A 13,874-nucleotide genomic window follows, 5' to 3' on the forward strand; every position below is an offset into this window, starting at 1 on the left:
CCTAATAGGCTGAGCTTAATTAGAGCACCATATTAAGGTGACAGATCTGCTTAAAAATTACTAAGACAGTTTTTTCAGGATTTTTGTGGTTTGTAAAAATAACACAATTTTCATTTAATAGTTTTGGTTTTTTGAACGACACACATAAAGCTAACTGTGATTAAAGAAAAAGCAATAATAAATTCTGAAAATGTGGAAAATGCAAGCTTTTCACAGTTTATTATTGAATTGAAAATAACAAAAAACTGACCGGCACATCCAAGCTAGTGTGAATAGGTGCAAGTTGCACTCCATAGCATGTCAATGTGAAATATATGGAATATGAATAGCTATACGGCTTCTGAATACTAGAAAAGATTAGAGACTTTGCACACAATTTGGCCAAGTTATGTCTGCCGGGGTCAGACATGCGAGAAATTTGCATGATTGCACAAAGATCTGTAATTTTCCCACTCTCAAGAGTTCAGCGCGGGTCAGGCTGTGATGGAGCACAGCATCAGTGACATCACCACTAGTCACTAAAGCTGCAGGCGCCGACACATCTCCTCATTCATCAGTGGTTTACAGCCGGGGTGGTCGCTTCTTGCACTGTTCTGTTTGTAACTGTATATATCCCAGATATGGATTACAGCGTGAGACACACCGACGGACAGGTATGGTATAATGTTGGTTTGTTATTTTTTTTTACAGGAGATCGAGTGCGTAGCATGGAAAGCTATGCAGAGCCTTGCGGAGCCAGACTGAGCCTGGCAGAGCAACTGCAGGAGCAGCAGCAGTAGCATGTGATCAGCAGCCAGAGGTGCCAGGAGAGCAAGGGGCTGCAGCAGGAGCTGGTGAGGTGTTCTAAGGACATTGGTGATCCAGGTCGTACAAACTTTTAAAGGGCCAGTACAAGCCCAGAGAGACATAATGGTACTGTGCAAACTGGGGCCTGAGATTTATGTGGGGAGTCCACGGGGTATACCCCAAAGAGGGGTGAAGTCCCAAAAGGGGGCAGTAACCCAAACAGGGTTGGTTGCCCAAAAAGGGGTTTAGTCCCAATAGGGGGCGGTAACACAAACAGGGATGGTTGCCCAAAATGACCAGTATCCCAAAAGGGGGTAGTGGCCAAAAGAGGGTGGAGTGCCAAAAGGGGGTGGTGACCCAAAAGGTGGTGGAATCCCAGGACGTGGCAGTTACCCAAAAGAGGGCAAAGTATGTCGAAGTCAAAAGGGTGGTGCAGACGGACTGTTGCTGGGGACAATGGTAGTATGTGTGTCCAATCTGCCATATGAACTACCCTCCCAGCAAGAGGCTACGTGGGTGTGCCCTGCAGACGAACGCAGAGGATATATTTGGACTTGTTGATTCTGCAAGCTCAGTGATCCTAGTGCAGGCTGTGCCCGATAAGTTTGTAATGTCCAAAAGGAAGATCGAAGTCACATGCATCCATGGTATACTAGGGACTATTCAGTGCCCTTGATGATTCTCGAGACGTTCAGGGACATTAAAAGCCATGAGGTCGCTATAGTCCCAAACTTAACCTGTCTGGTGATAGTAGGCCAAGACTCTAGGCTGTTCTCAGACTTGTAGGAGGGGGAAGCTCCTCTACAGCAGGAGGATGGAGGCCTCTCTACTTATGGGGTGGCATACATTTAGGCAGCAACACCTCCCAAAATGGATGGGTGACCGGAGGAAGGGAAGCGTCTGCCTAGCTTACTGACCTGATGTCACTTGAAGTGTACCACGATATGACTGATAGTGGCGTGGTAGATGAAAAGTGTGGAGCTGACACGTAGTTAGGGAGCAGCTTGAGGGTTCACCATGTTATGAGATGTAATAATGGAGAGAATGCGGCCCCTAGAGTTGACAGTCCTAAGCTAGGCATGACCAAGGAAAATGGTGGAGGGACGCAACTTAGCAATATGATGGTAAAAACAATACAAAATGTATGACAGCTAGAAGTGGGGTAGCTCAAGAAAAGGTGCCTGACAGTAGCTTGAGTAACAGTGATTCCAATATGGGCTGTCTCTCTCTGAGAGTGGAGAGACAGTGCAGTAATGGGGATCTGAGTAAGGAGGACAAGTCCTCCCGTCACCGGAGATATAAAGTGCGCAAAGAAGTTGAACAAGTTGCACATTTTGGATTTATGAATGAAGAAAAGGCGGTGTCCTGTACTTTCATTCAAAATGTGGATTCTCTTCCAGACTGTACAAAGAAGGTGGATGAAGTCATGTTGCCCATAGCAACTGCTAGCTTGGAGTCTGATGATCGGTCAGTAAAGGGCGCTATAGGAGAAGGAATCCTGGCAAACGCTGGTGGAGCAAGAATCCATGAAGGTCACGGAGAACAGACCTGTAATAGACCCACATTTGCAGTGACAGAAAAGGGTGAGATGGCTGAGTATGGAGAAGGCTTCAGAGAACCTGTTGCTGAGGAGCTGGAGTGTGTGGAATACTCCAAAGTGTCAGAGAATCGAGAGGTAGCTAAAAATGACATGGCAAGACCTCAAGAGAGGGTCAAAGTCGCCAATATAGAGTCCCAAGAGGAGGCCAAAAGCATAGAGGTGGTGGAAGCTGCTGAAGAGGTGACACTGGTACCAGATGACCCTTCAGAGGATGCAAGCTCAGCTGAACCTGCTGATGAACAGGTTCTAACATCTGGTGATGTCACAGGATGTCACAAATGGAGCCGTGGACACGGCCCAGCAGGTGCCTCCACGCCAACGGCGAGGGGTGAGCATCCACCCGGGATGCAATATGGACCATCTATACCACAGTGGGGGACCCGAGCCTACCCAAACTAGGGAAGGGCGGCGAGTGGGATTCTGTGGCCGCTGAGCATGTGGACAAAGAAAAGACACGTAGGACTTGATAACACCGCACAACTTCAGGTATAAAGAACGTAAAGTTTACTAAAGTAAAGTCACACAGAACATAGACTAAACAGGGCTATGCCAGGTTCCCGATTCCACACCTCCCAGAAGCGTACCACCCAGTGGACCCCAAGGCACCAAAGGATCACCAAGGCACACATAGGCGGAACATTGGGACACAGGCAGGACCAAGGTTGGACAACAGGACTAGAGTTGAGCGAAACAGGTCGGCCAGATTCATAAGTCGCCGACTTATGCCAAAGTCGACCGAAACCGAACCATAGCGTGAAGTCGGCCATGTTTTCGGCAAAACAAGCGCTAAAGTCGGATTTCCCAGAATGCCTGCAGGTGCCTTTTTAAAGCCAATGAGCAAGGACATACACTGTGGGCAATGAGATGACATGTGCAGCGTCCACCACCATCGTAGAGAAGGGCATTGCAGTGATTGGCTTGCTTTGGGGGGCGTCATAGTGTCTATAAAAGCGCTGACCGCTGACTTCCATTTTACTTCTGCTGATCTTAACAGTAGGGAGAGGTTGCTGTTTATCAGTAGGGAGAGAGTTAGGGCTGTAAAGATATAAGAAGTTCTTATGTGCTTGTGCTGATAGCAATTGTGCTGTACAGTTAGTGTGCAGTGACAGGGGAATTTTCTTGTGTGCAGTAGCACTGGTTATTAGGCTGCCTGAAAGCTGTATTGCTGTGTGTACACTGCTGTGCAGACTGCTTTTAACACAGCACTAATACTTTTATTCTTTTTTCTGCACAGTTACCAACCGTTCATTTTTTCCCACACCGTATAAAGCAGTACACTCCTCACACACTACCGTGTACCGGCTGGTATCACGGAAAAATATATGCTGACCATCTGTGTGTGACTCCAGAAATAAATATGGAGATTTAAATTTCCCCCTACACCGTATACAGCTGTACGCTCCTCATACAGTACCGTATATCTGCTGTTTGTATTACGGTCAAATACAGGCTGAGTGAGCGTCTGTGTGTGACTCCGGAAATATATATGGAGATTTAAACTTTCCCCTACACAGTATACAGCTGTACACTCCTCATACAGTACCGCATAGCTGCTGTTTGTATTACAGTCAAATACAGGCTGAGTGAGCGTCTGTGTGAGACTCTGGAAATATACAGTATACGGAGATTTAAATTTCCCCCTACATTGTATACAGCTGTACGCTCCTCATACAGTACAGTATATCTGCTGTTTGTATTACGGTCAAATACAGACTGTGTGAGCATCTGTGTGAGACTCTGGAAATATATACGGAGATTTAATCTTTCCCATACACAGTATACAGCTATACGCTCCTCATACGGTACCGTATATATGCTGTTAGTATCACGGTCAAATACAGACTGAGTCAGCTTCTGTGTGTGACTCTGGAAATATGTATGGAGATTTAAATTTCCCCTACACCGTATACAACTGTACGCTACTCATACAGTACTGTATATCTGCTGTTTATATAACGACCAAATACAGACTGAGTGAGCGTCTGTGTGTGACTCCGGAAATAAATACAGAGATTTAAATTTTCCCCTACACCGTATACAGCTGTACGCTCCTCATACAGTGCCGTATATCTGCTGGTATTTTTGGTAGATCTTCCCAAACATGAGGAAATATGGTGGAAGAGGCCGTGGATGTGGGCAGGGGGACCAGCTGGTACTGATGGTGGTGGTGGTGCATCTGCTGGTAGTGCCAAAAGCACAATAGCACCTAAGGCAGGAGGTGTTGAGCCTGCATAATCGCCTGGCCCCAGAAGGCCTGGAAGGCTCCCTTTTCTGGGAGTAGGTAAACCGCTTTTAAAACCGGAGCATCAGGAACAGGTTTTGGCTTACATTGCCGAAACAGCCTCCAGCTCTATCGCCTCCTCTTCTGAAGTTTCAAAAACTGCAAGCACTGAGTCATCAGTGCAGGCTCCTGGTCAGAAACAACACCTTTCCTTGTGTCCTTCACCCCCACCAAAAGTGAAGGATGCGGTAGTCTACTTAGCAAGATTCTGACCCTGATGAAACTCAGGTGCCCCTTCCCGCATACTATTCCACCTTGCACGGTGAAACAGAGAAAGGTGCAGATGAAATTGAAGAGGAGATGATGGATGACCCAGTTGTTGACCCGGATTGGCATCCACTGAGGGAAGAGATTGCCGCTGGCAATAGCTCAGAAGAGGAGGAGGATCCGCAGCAGGCATTGACATCACAGCTGCAGTTATCTGGCAGGCCCGCAGCAGTCCAAAAACATGTTAAAAAAACAAAATGCGTTGCAGGACAGCTTGGCCAGACGGTCAAATTAGCACAGCGTGCAAGGCCTGAAAATTTTTCCCATAGTAGGAAGAGTGCAGTGTGGCACTTTTTTGACCAAAATGCTATTGATGAGGCATAGGTTATCTGTAAGAAGTGCAGAAGGACCTTTAGCTGAGGGAAAAATCTCTGAAGTTTGAATGCCAGTTGCATGCTTAGACATGTAAACACCATGCACTTGCAAGTGTGGACGGACTACAAAACCTCAGGTAGCACACGTGCGCCTGCTCCGACTGAAGGTAGCCAGCAACGCTATATCGCTTCCCCTACTGTAAGCCCACTGGTTAGCACACCACCAGCAAGAAATGTTGAGATGTCGTCGCAAAGCCAAAGCAGTCAGGGAATCACAATGTTTTCCCAATGAAAGACTGCATCTATGCCATCACCACCACCATCACCATCACCAACCCCCTCTCAGTCCCCATGTCCACCGCTTGTTCCACCATATGCAGTTCTCAAGTCTAGCTCACCATAGCAGACTCTGAGTAGGACAAGAAAGTACTCATCCTCTCATCCGCTGCACTGGCTTTGAATGCCTAAATTGCCAAACTGATCTCATTAGAGATGATGCCCTTACGTTTGGTTGAAAGTGCAGCGTTCTGAGAGCTCATGGCCTATGCTGTCCCACGATATGACCTATCCAGTCAGCACTTCTTTTCTAGAAAAGCCATCTCTGCCCTCCAACTGCATGTGAAAGACCGCGTTGTCCATGCACTCAAGCAATCAGTGAGTGGAAAGGTGCACCTCACAACAGATGCATGGGCCAGTAGGCATGGCCAGAGCCATTACGTGTCCATCACTGCGCACTTGGTGAATGTGGTGGATGCAGGGTCCACAGGGGACAACGGCAGTGGGACAGTGTTGCCTAGCCCATGGTATAGGCAACAGTTGGCTGTAGGCGTTCGACCCTCCGCCTCCTCCAGAAGCAAAAGCTCGTTGACAAAGCGCAGTCGCACGAGCACTCCATCTGCAGCTGCAAGTGTTGCACACGAGTAGTGTTGAGCATTCCGATGCCGCAAGTATCGGGTACCGGCCGATATTCACTGTATCGGAATTCCGATACTGAGGTCCGATACTTTTATCATATCGAATACCGGAATCGGAAATTCCCATAATGCTATGAGCCAGTTTGATTTGATTCAGCCAATGACATTCCTCAGAAGTGTGGGCACATCCTGTTAGGCATGTAGGCATGTTAGCTAATGGCATGGCTGTGATTGGCTGCTGAAATAATGTCATGATGCTCTATAAAAGCCGCCGCCGCCATTTCGGGTTCACTCTGCTGTGAATTCAGTTAGGGACAGGCTGCTGTTCAAGACTGTGAGGGACAGTTAGAGATAGCGATTTTCACAATCATAGTGTGCTTTACCCGGGCTACATAATCCACCACTGTAGCTTTCTTTTGCCATGCAGCAGTGTTCATAGCTGTCTGCAAGGTCTGTGTGAGTGCAGCTCAAGCTGAGTAGTGTGTCCTGCAGCCACGTCTGGTTGTAGGCCGCTCAGCGTATGTCACTGCCTCATACATATTTTTCTTTTTTTGCTGCTCATTTTTCATTCTCCTATTAGTGTGCATCTATCCGTATCCATATACGTTGGTTGCAAACACTATAGGAGTGGACAGCGGAGCCTTTCTGCAGCCTTTCAGTGCTAGTGCCCAGTTATCTGCACTGTTCTCGGCTGTCTGACAGGTCTCTGTGTGTGAGTGCAGCTCACGCTGTAGTGTGTCCTACAGCTACGTCTGGTTGTAGGCCGCTCAGCATGCGTCACTGCCTCACACATATTTTTCTTTTATTGCAGCTCATTTTTCATTCTCCTATTAGTGTGCATCCATCCGTATCCATCTACATTGGTTGGTTGCAAACACTATATAGGAGTAGATAGAGGAGCCTTTTTTCTGGCTTATGCCCTTCAGCTGCCGCCAGATTAGTATTACCCTATTTTTTGGAGCCTCATCTTTTGCATTGTAGGTTACCTTCCTGCATTGTAATAGCTCCAAAAAGTTTGTGTTACTATCGCTTTCAAACCTTTGGTCACATCCTTTTAGATTTTTTGAAAAAAAACAAAAACAAAATAAAGTTCACCAAACACTCCATTTGACAGTTGTGTAGGCCACATTAGCTCATATTAAAGTGTAGTCCACACACACTTTATAAAATTAGTGTTTCTTATACCTGTTAGCAGCTGTTCAGGAATAAGCACACTAAGCCCCCCCTTTTCTGCCTATCTTTATCAGTCTACTAAGATGAAAAAGGCAGGGCGTGGAGTTTCAGCAGGGAGAGGACGTGGGGATTCTGCAGGGAGAGGACGTGGGGATTCTGCAGGGAGAGGACGTGGGGATTCTGTGCCTGGTGCGGGCACCAGTTAGTCAGCATCCCCCAGTTTTACCAGGCAACAGTCCTTTATTCACAGCTTTGTAGGACCTCGCCGTACCCCACTGCTGCGGGAAGAACAAATTGAAGCCGTTGTCGGATGGATGGTAGCTAACGCATCGACTTCAATGACTTCCATGTCCTCTCAGGGCCAGAGTACTGAAGAGCACCAATCTGTCTCTTCACCACCTGCCAAAGTGCCCAGGCAGTCAGAGAGCCCTGGACAGGAGCAATCACAGTCTCTACTTCTGTTCTCTGAATCTGTTGGCTTGGAAAGAGGGGGCCAGCCAAGCAGCATTCAAGAATGTGAAGAAGAGGGAGTATGCAGTGATGTGCAACTTCTTTGTCCCTCTGAATCTGGAGAGGCGAGTGGGCCAGTGCCTATGGTCAGCACACCTCAGTACGCATCAGATGATGACGAGACTTAGGTGCCACTTTCTTGTGCGTACGGTGCTGACGAGACAACCCAGGAGAAGCAGGTGTTTGAAGAGGGGAGTGTAGATGATGAGGTCCTTGACCCATCATGGCGTGAGGAACAGGAAGGTGGTGGGAGCAGCTCTGAGGAAGAGATTCCCCGAATGGCCAAAACAGGAGGGAGAGGGAGGGGGCAGACTTGGTTGCCTGTAGCCTCCACTTCGGCACCCTTTAGGAGCATTCCTCTTCCAAAAGCCAAAACGGGCGCTCCCAAGACTTGCAGTGCATGGTCCTTTTTTGACACAGTTGCAGATGACATTTGCTTTGTCAAATGCAAGCTGTGTCATCAGAAAGTCAAAAGGGGGAAAAATGTAAGCAACCTCAACACCACAAATATGTGGAAACATGTGCGGACCAAGCACGAGCTGGAGTTACACAGACACACTGAAGACGTAGGCCAACGTACAGCACCACCTACCACCTCTTCAGCTCATGTTGGGGCCTCTTCCTCCAGCTCACACACAGCTGGTTCAGCTTCCTCACAGGATCGACAAGAAAGAACCTCTGGCACTGTTGTCTGGAGATCCAGTGACATTCCACCCACAGCACCACGTTCCCAGTCATTCTCACACTCCCAGGCCACTCTACAGACATCGGTAGCACAGGCATGGGATAAAAGGCTGCCATATTCGGCAAACCATCCCCGAGCACAGGCTCTGAATGCTGGCTTTGCCAAACTACTGGCCCTTGAAATGCTCTCATTCAGGCTGGTGGAGACTGACACCTTCCGGAACTTCATGGCATTGGCAGTCCCACAATACACCGTGCCCAGTCGCTTTTATTTCAGCAGGCAAGCCGTCGATGCCCTGCAAAAGCATGTGAAGGGAAAAATAAAACATGCGCTACTAAACGCCGTCAGTAGCAAGGTCCACCTGACCACCGATGCGTGGACCAGTAACCATGGACAGGGACGATACCTTTCCCTCACTGCCCATTGGGTCAATGTTGTGGAGCCGGGTACAGATCTGGAGAGTGGCGCTGTACGTGTTCTGCCAGCTCCACGGATTGCAGGAATCCAGTCTGCACACATTGACTCCTCCTCCTACTCAACTTCCTCAGAATCAGCGCTGCAGGAGCCTGTTACAACCGATATGAGCACAGCCATGGCCAAACGTCAACAGGCCGTACTGAAATTAATTTCATTGGGGAATCGAAGCCACACAGCGCAGGAGCTCTGGAATGCCATCAAGCAGGAGAGCAACGTGTGGTTTGTGCCAGCGAATCTCCAGCCAGGCTTGGTAGTGTGTGATAATGGCTGAAATCTGGTGGCAGCTCTGGGCCTAGGCAACCTCACTCACATCCCATGTCTGGCACATGTGCTGAACTTGGTCGTGCAGAGCTTTCTGAGGGACTATCTGGATCTTGATGTACTGCTGCACAAGGTCCGCATAGCGAGCGCTCACTTGCGGCGTTCCAGCATGGAAAGATTGCGCCTTGCAGCTCTGTAGCGCCGATTACGTCTTCCCGAACATCGCATCATATGTGACCTACCCACCAGGTGGAATTCAACGTTACATATGTTGGAGCGGTTGTGTGAGCAGCAGGCAGCAGTCATGGAGTACCAGCTGCATCAGGCGCAAACAAGTCGCACTGTGCGCCGGTCACACCTCAGCATCACTGAGTGGGCCTCTATGAAGGACATCTGCCTTGTTTTGCGTGCCTTCGACGATTCCATGCGGATGGCGAGTGCAGATGATGCACTAGTCAGCATGACTGTCCCTCTTATCTGCCTGCTTCAAAAAACACTGCAAGCACTAAGGGATGAGGTTTTGGAAGAGGTGGAGGATGAGGAGTCACAAATGCCATTTGCTTCTGGACAGTCTGCGCTACGTGGTTCCTCATAAAGGCCTAGGCAGGGGACACTTTGTGAGGAGGATGAGGAGGAGTCAATGGAGGAGGAAGACATCTCTCCAGAGGAGGGAGGTACACAATGCTCTAGTCAGTATGTGCAGCGAGGGTGGGGTGATGCAGAGCAGGCAGAGATGATGCCTCAAGCAGGGGACAGCGTTTCTTGGGCAGTTGGTAGTCTGCAGCACATGGTTGATTTCATGCTGCAGTGCCTGAAAAACGATGGCCGCATCGCCCACATTCTCAACACGGCTGATTATTGGGTGTACACCCTCTTAGATCCTCGCTACCGGGACAACTTACAAAGCCTCATAACACCGTTGAACCGGGAGTGTAAAATGCGGGAGTACTAAGACACACTGGTGCAGTCTATCATGTTCTCCATTCCACCCGAGAGCAGTGATGCTAGTGTTTTACAAAGCAGCTCTGTGCGTCTAGGCAGTGGAGGAAGCTCTGCACAAAGAGGGAGCAGAGGCAGCGCCTCAGCACAAGGCAAGACCAGTATGGCCCAAATGTAGAAAAGTTTTGTGTGTCCGCCACAAATGTCTACACCATCACAGACGGCTCCAGTCAGCAGGAGGCAACGTTTCCACCAGATGGTGACAGACCACATGTCTTGCCCTGTCAGTGTACTCCCAGACGGCTCTTCCCCCTTCAAGTTTTGGGTCTCTAAGCTGGATACATGGCCAGAGCTTAGCCAGTATGCATTGCAGGTGCTGGCTTGCCCTGCTGCCAGTGTATTATCGGAACGCATCTTTAGTGCCGCAGGTGGTGTACTAACAGACCGTCGCACGAGACTATCCTCCTATAACGTTGACCGGCTTACTTTTCTGAAAATGAACAAGGCCTGGATCTCGCCAGAATTTGCCAGTCCTCTTCCAGAATAAATAATTGGTTGGCAACAGTATCCAGGTCTCCCGTTGTGTTCATGTTTCTACCACCTGAACTGCAATCCCTGGGCTTCAACACAGCCAGTTGTTGCTCAGAAGTGCCGTCTGCACAGAGAAAAACACTAGCTCCTGTGTCTGTGGGGTTGAGTAACGCCAGCTGCTCCCCTGCTGTGTGGACGGCAAAGTCTCCTGCTCCCTCCACATTCAAGCTACTACTGATTTTTAACCGTGCTCCACTTCGGCCTCTGGCTCCACTTTCTCTAGTATTTCCCCTGGCCTTCAACCCCGCCAGTTGCTGCTCTGAAGTGGCGTCTGCACAATCCACACTTGTTCCTGTGTTACTTGGGCTCAGTCACGTCAGTTGATCCCCTGATGTGTGTCCGGCAATGTCTCCTGCTCTGTCCACATTCCCATTACTACCAAAAGCAGAAGAACATTAAGCATAAGACTAAAAATCAGAGCAAATGATATTATCTAAATTATAAGCAGAAGAAGACTAAGCAGTGTATGGGGTGAGTCCGTTCCTCCTCGTGGTGCCCCTGGAAAATGTCTGCTGCTGCAGGCCAAACTGAACGCGGACAAATCCTGTTGTAAATCTTTTGTGACAGGCAGAACAGAAGGTGTAATCTTCAAACTTTTATAGATAACAACTACAGGAATGCCTGTCACAAATAAGAATATGATGAAGAAGATGAATAAGAAGAATATGAAGAATGTACAAAAAAAGAATAATAGGACGAAGATGAAGAATGTAAAAAAAAAGAATAATAGGAAGGAGGTGAAGAAGAAGAAGATGAATAAGGTGAAGAAGAAGTTGATGAAAAAGATGCTGCTGCTGCTGAGGATGATGAAGGAGAAAGTGTTGGAGAAGTAAAAAAAGAAGGTGAAGAGCATGGAAGTAGTGAAACATACATATCTAACAAAATATACAAAAGGTTAACATAGTCAATATCTTTGTAACTCCGAACATCTTCAAACTTTTATAGATAACAGCTACAGGAATGCCTGTCACAAATAAGAATATGATGAAGAAGAAGAATAGGAAGAAGATGAAGTAGTAGAATATGAAGTCTAATAGTTGAATAAGAAGAATATGAATAATGTAAAAAAAAAGAATAATAGGAAGAAGGTGAAGAAGAAGATGAATAAGGTGAAGAAGAAGTTGATGAAAAAGATGCTGCTGCTGAGGATGATGATGGAGAAAGTGTGGGAGATGTAAAAAAGAAGGTGAAGAGCATGGAAGTAGTGAAACATACATATCTGACAAAATATAAAAGAGGTTAACATAGTCAATATCTTTGTAACTCCGAACGTCTTTAAAAAAAAAATTAATTCCTGCTATTCCATTTGATTGGGCTGAACCGCTATGACTTTAATGTCTCCTACACCTCCCACAATACATTCTACATTATTATTAGTTGTTTTTCTTCATGTAGAATTAACCTACAAGGAAAGAAAGGTGTTTTTTTAATTCCGATATTTCTGTCCCATTGACTTGAATGGGACTTCCGGGATTGGAATCGGCAATACCCGATACTTTTTGGATATCGGCCGATCCAATCCGATTCGATATTTTTCAATATTGGAGGGTATCGCTCAACACTACACACGAGGTGTCCCACTATCGAACAGCTAGTGGTAAGCGTCAGCAGGCCGTTTTAAAGATGATGTATTTGGGTGACAACAGACACACCGCAGAGGTACTGGCTGACTACTTGCAGCGAGAAACTGAGTCATGGCTGGGCAGTCTAAATCTTGAGCCAGGCAGGATAGTCAGTGATAACGGATGTAATTTTGTGGCGGCCATAGCCCTGGCAAAACTCAGACACATAACTTGCCTGGCTCACACCTTGAACCTGGTGGTGCAGTGCTTCATAAATAATTATCCGGAGTTACCAGCCCTGCTCCGTAAGGTGTGATGACTGTGCTCGCACATCCGTCGCTCACCCGTAGACTCCAGTCGCATGTAGAGGCTGCAGCGATCGCTCCACCTCCCCAAGCACCACCGAATCATAGACGTTGCAACAAGGTGGAACTCCACCATGCACATGATTGAGAGACTGTGTGAATAGAGGCAGGCTGTAATGCATTTGTGGGAGATTACATGGGCAGGCAGTTTGAGGGCAGACATCGAGTTGTCGGGTGTACAGTGGTCAAAGCTGAAAGACCTCTGTAAAGTCCTTTAGTGTTTTGAGGAATGCACACGGCTGGTAAGCACAGACAACACCATCATAAGCATGAGCATCCCCGTTATGCGTCTGCTCATGCAAACTTTGACGCACATTAAGGATTAGGCATCTGCAGCGGAGGAGGAGGAGGGAAGCCTTGATGGCAGTCAGGCATTGTCTGCTCAGGGAACTGTTCTGGAGGTTGAGGAAGAAGTGGAAGAGGAGGAAGAGGATGAGGGGGATGATTATTTTGGGGAGGAGGATGCTTCACAGGGGGCAAGAGAAAATGTTGGCTTGCCAAGGTCAGGTACAGGGTTTGTGCTTGTCTGGAGGGATATGGATTTGGTAAAAAGTGCTCCTCCACCCACCACTGGCAGTGCATCATTGACACCTGGAACATTGGCCCACATGTGTGATTATCTCTTGCAGATCCTAAAACGGGACACCCGCATTACCAAAATTATGAAGAATGACGACTACTGGTTGGCCGGCATCCTCGATCCACGCAATAAAGGCAAATTACAGAACATCATGCCACAGAACCTTGAGCTAATATTGGCGAACAAACAAGCAAGTCTGGTAAACCATTTGTTAGAGGCATTCCCAGCACACAGCAGCCGCGCAGGTTTTACCACGAGCCGTACTGGGCAACATGGACGAGGTGTTCGTGGTGCACACAGCCGAAGTGGCTTTGGAGACAGGGGTTTCATGACCATGTTGTGGACTGATTTCTCGAGTAACACTCACACGACTGGTAATACTGAATTGATTACAACAGACAGAAGACAGCAGTTGTCAACTATGGTTCAAAATTACCTCTCCTCCCCTATCAATGTTCTCCCTCACAGTTCATTCCCCTTTGACTACTGGGCCATTAAACTTGACACCTGGCCTGAATTGGCACAATATGCCTTACAGGAGCTCGCTTGCACTGCTGGTAGTGTGCTAT

Source organism: Dendrobates tinctorius, unplaced genomic scaffold, assembly GCF_039654945.1.
Source record: "Dendrobates tinctorius isolate UK_male_01 unplaced genomic scaffold, ASM3965494v1 ptg000064l, whole genome shotgun sequence".
NCBI lineage: Eukaryota > Metazoa > Chordata > Amphibia > Anura > Dendrobatidae > Dendrobates > Dendrobates tinctorius.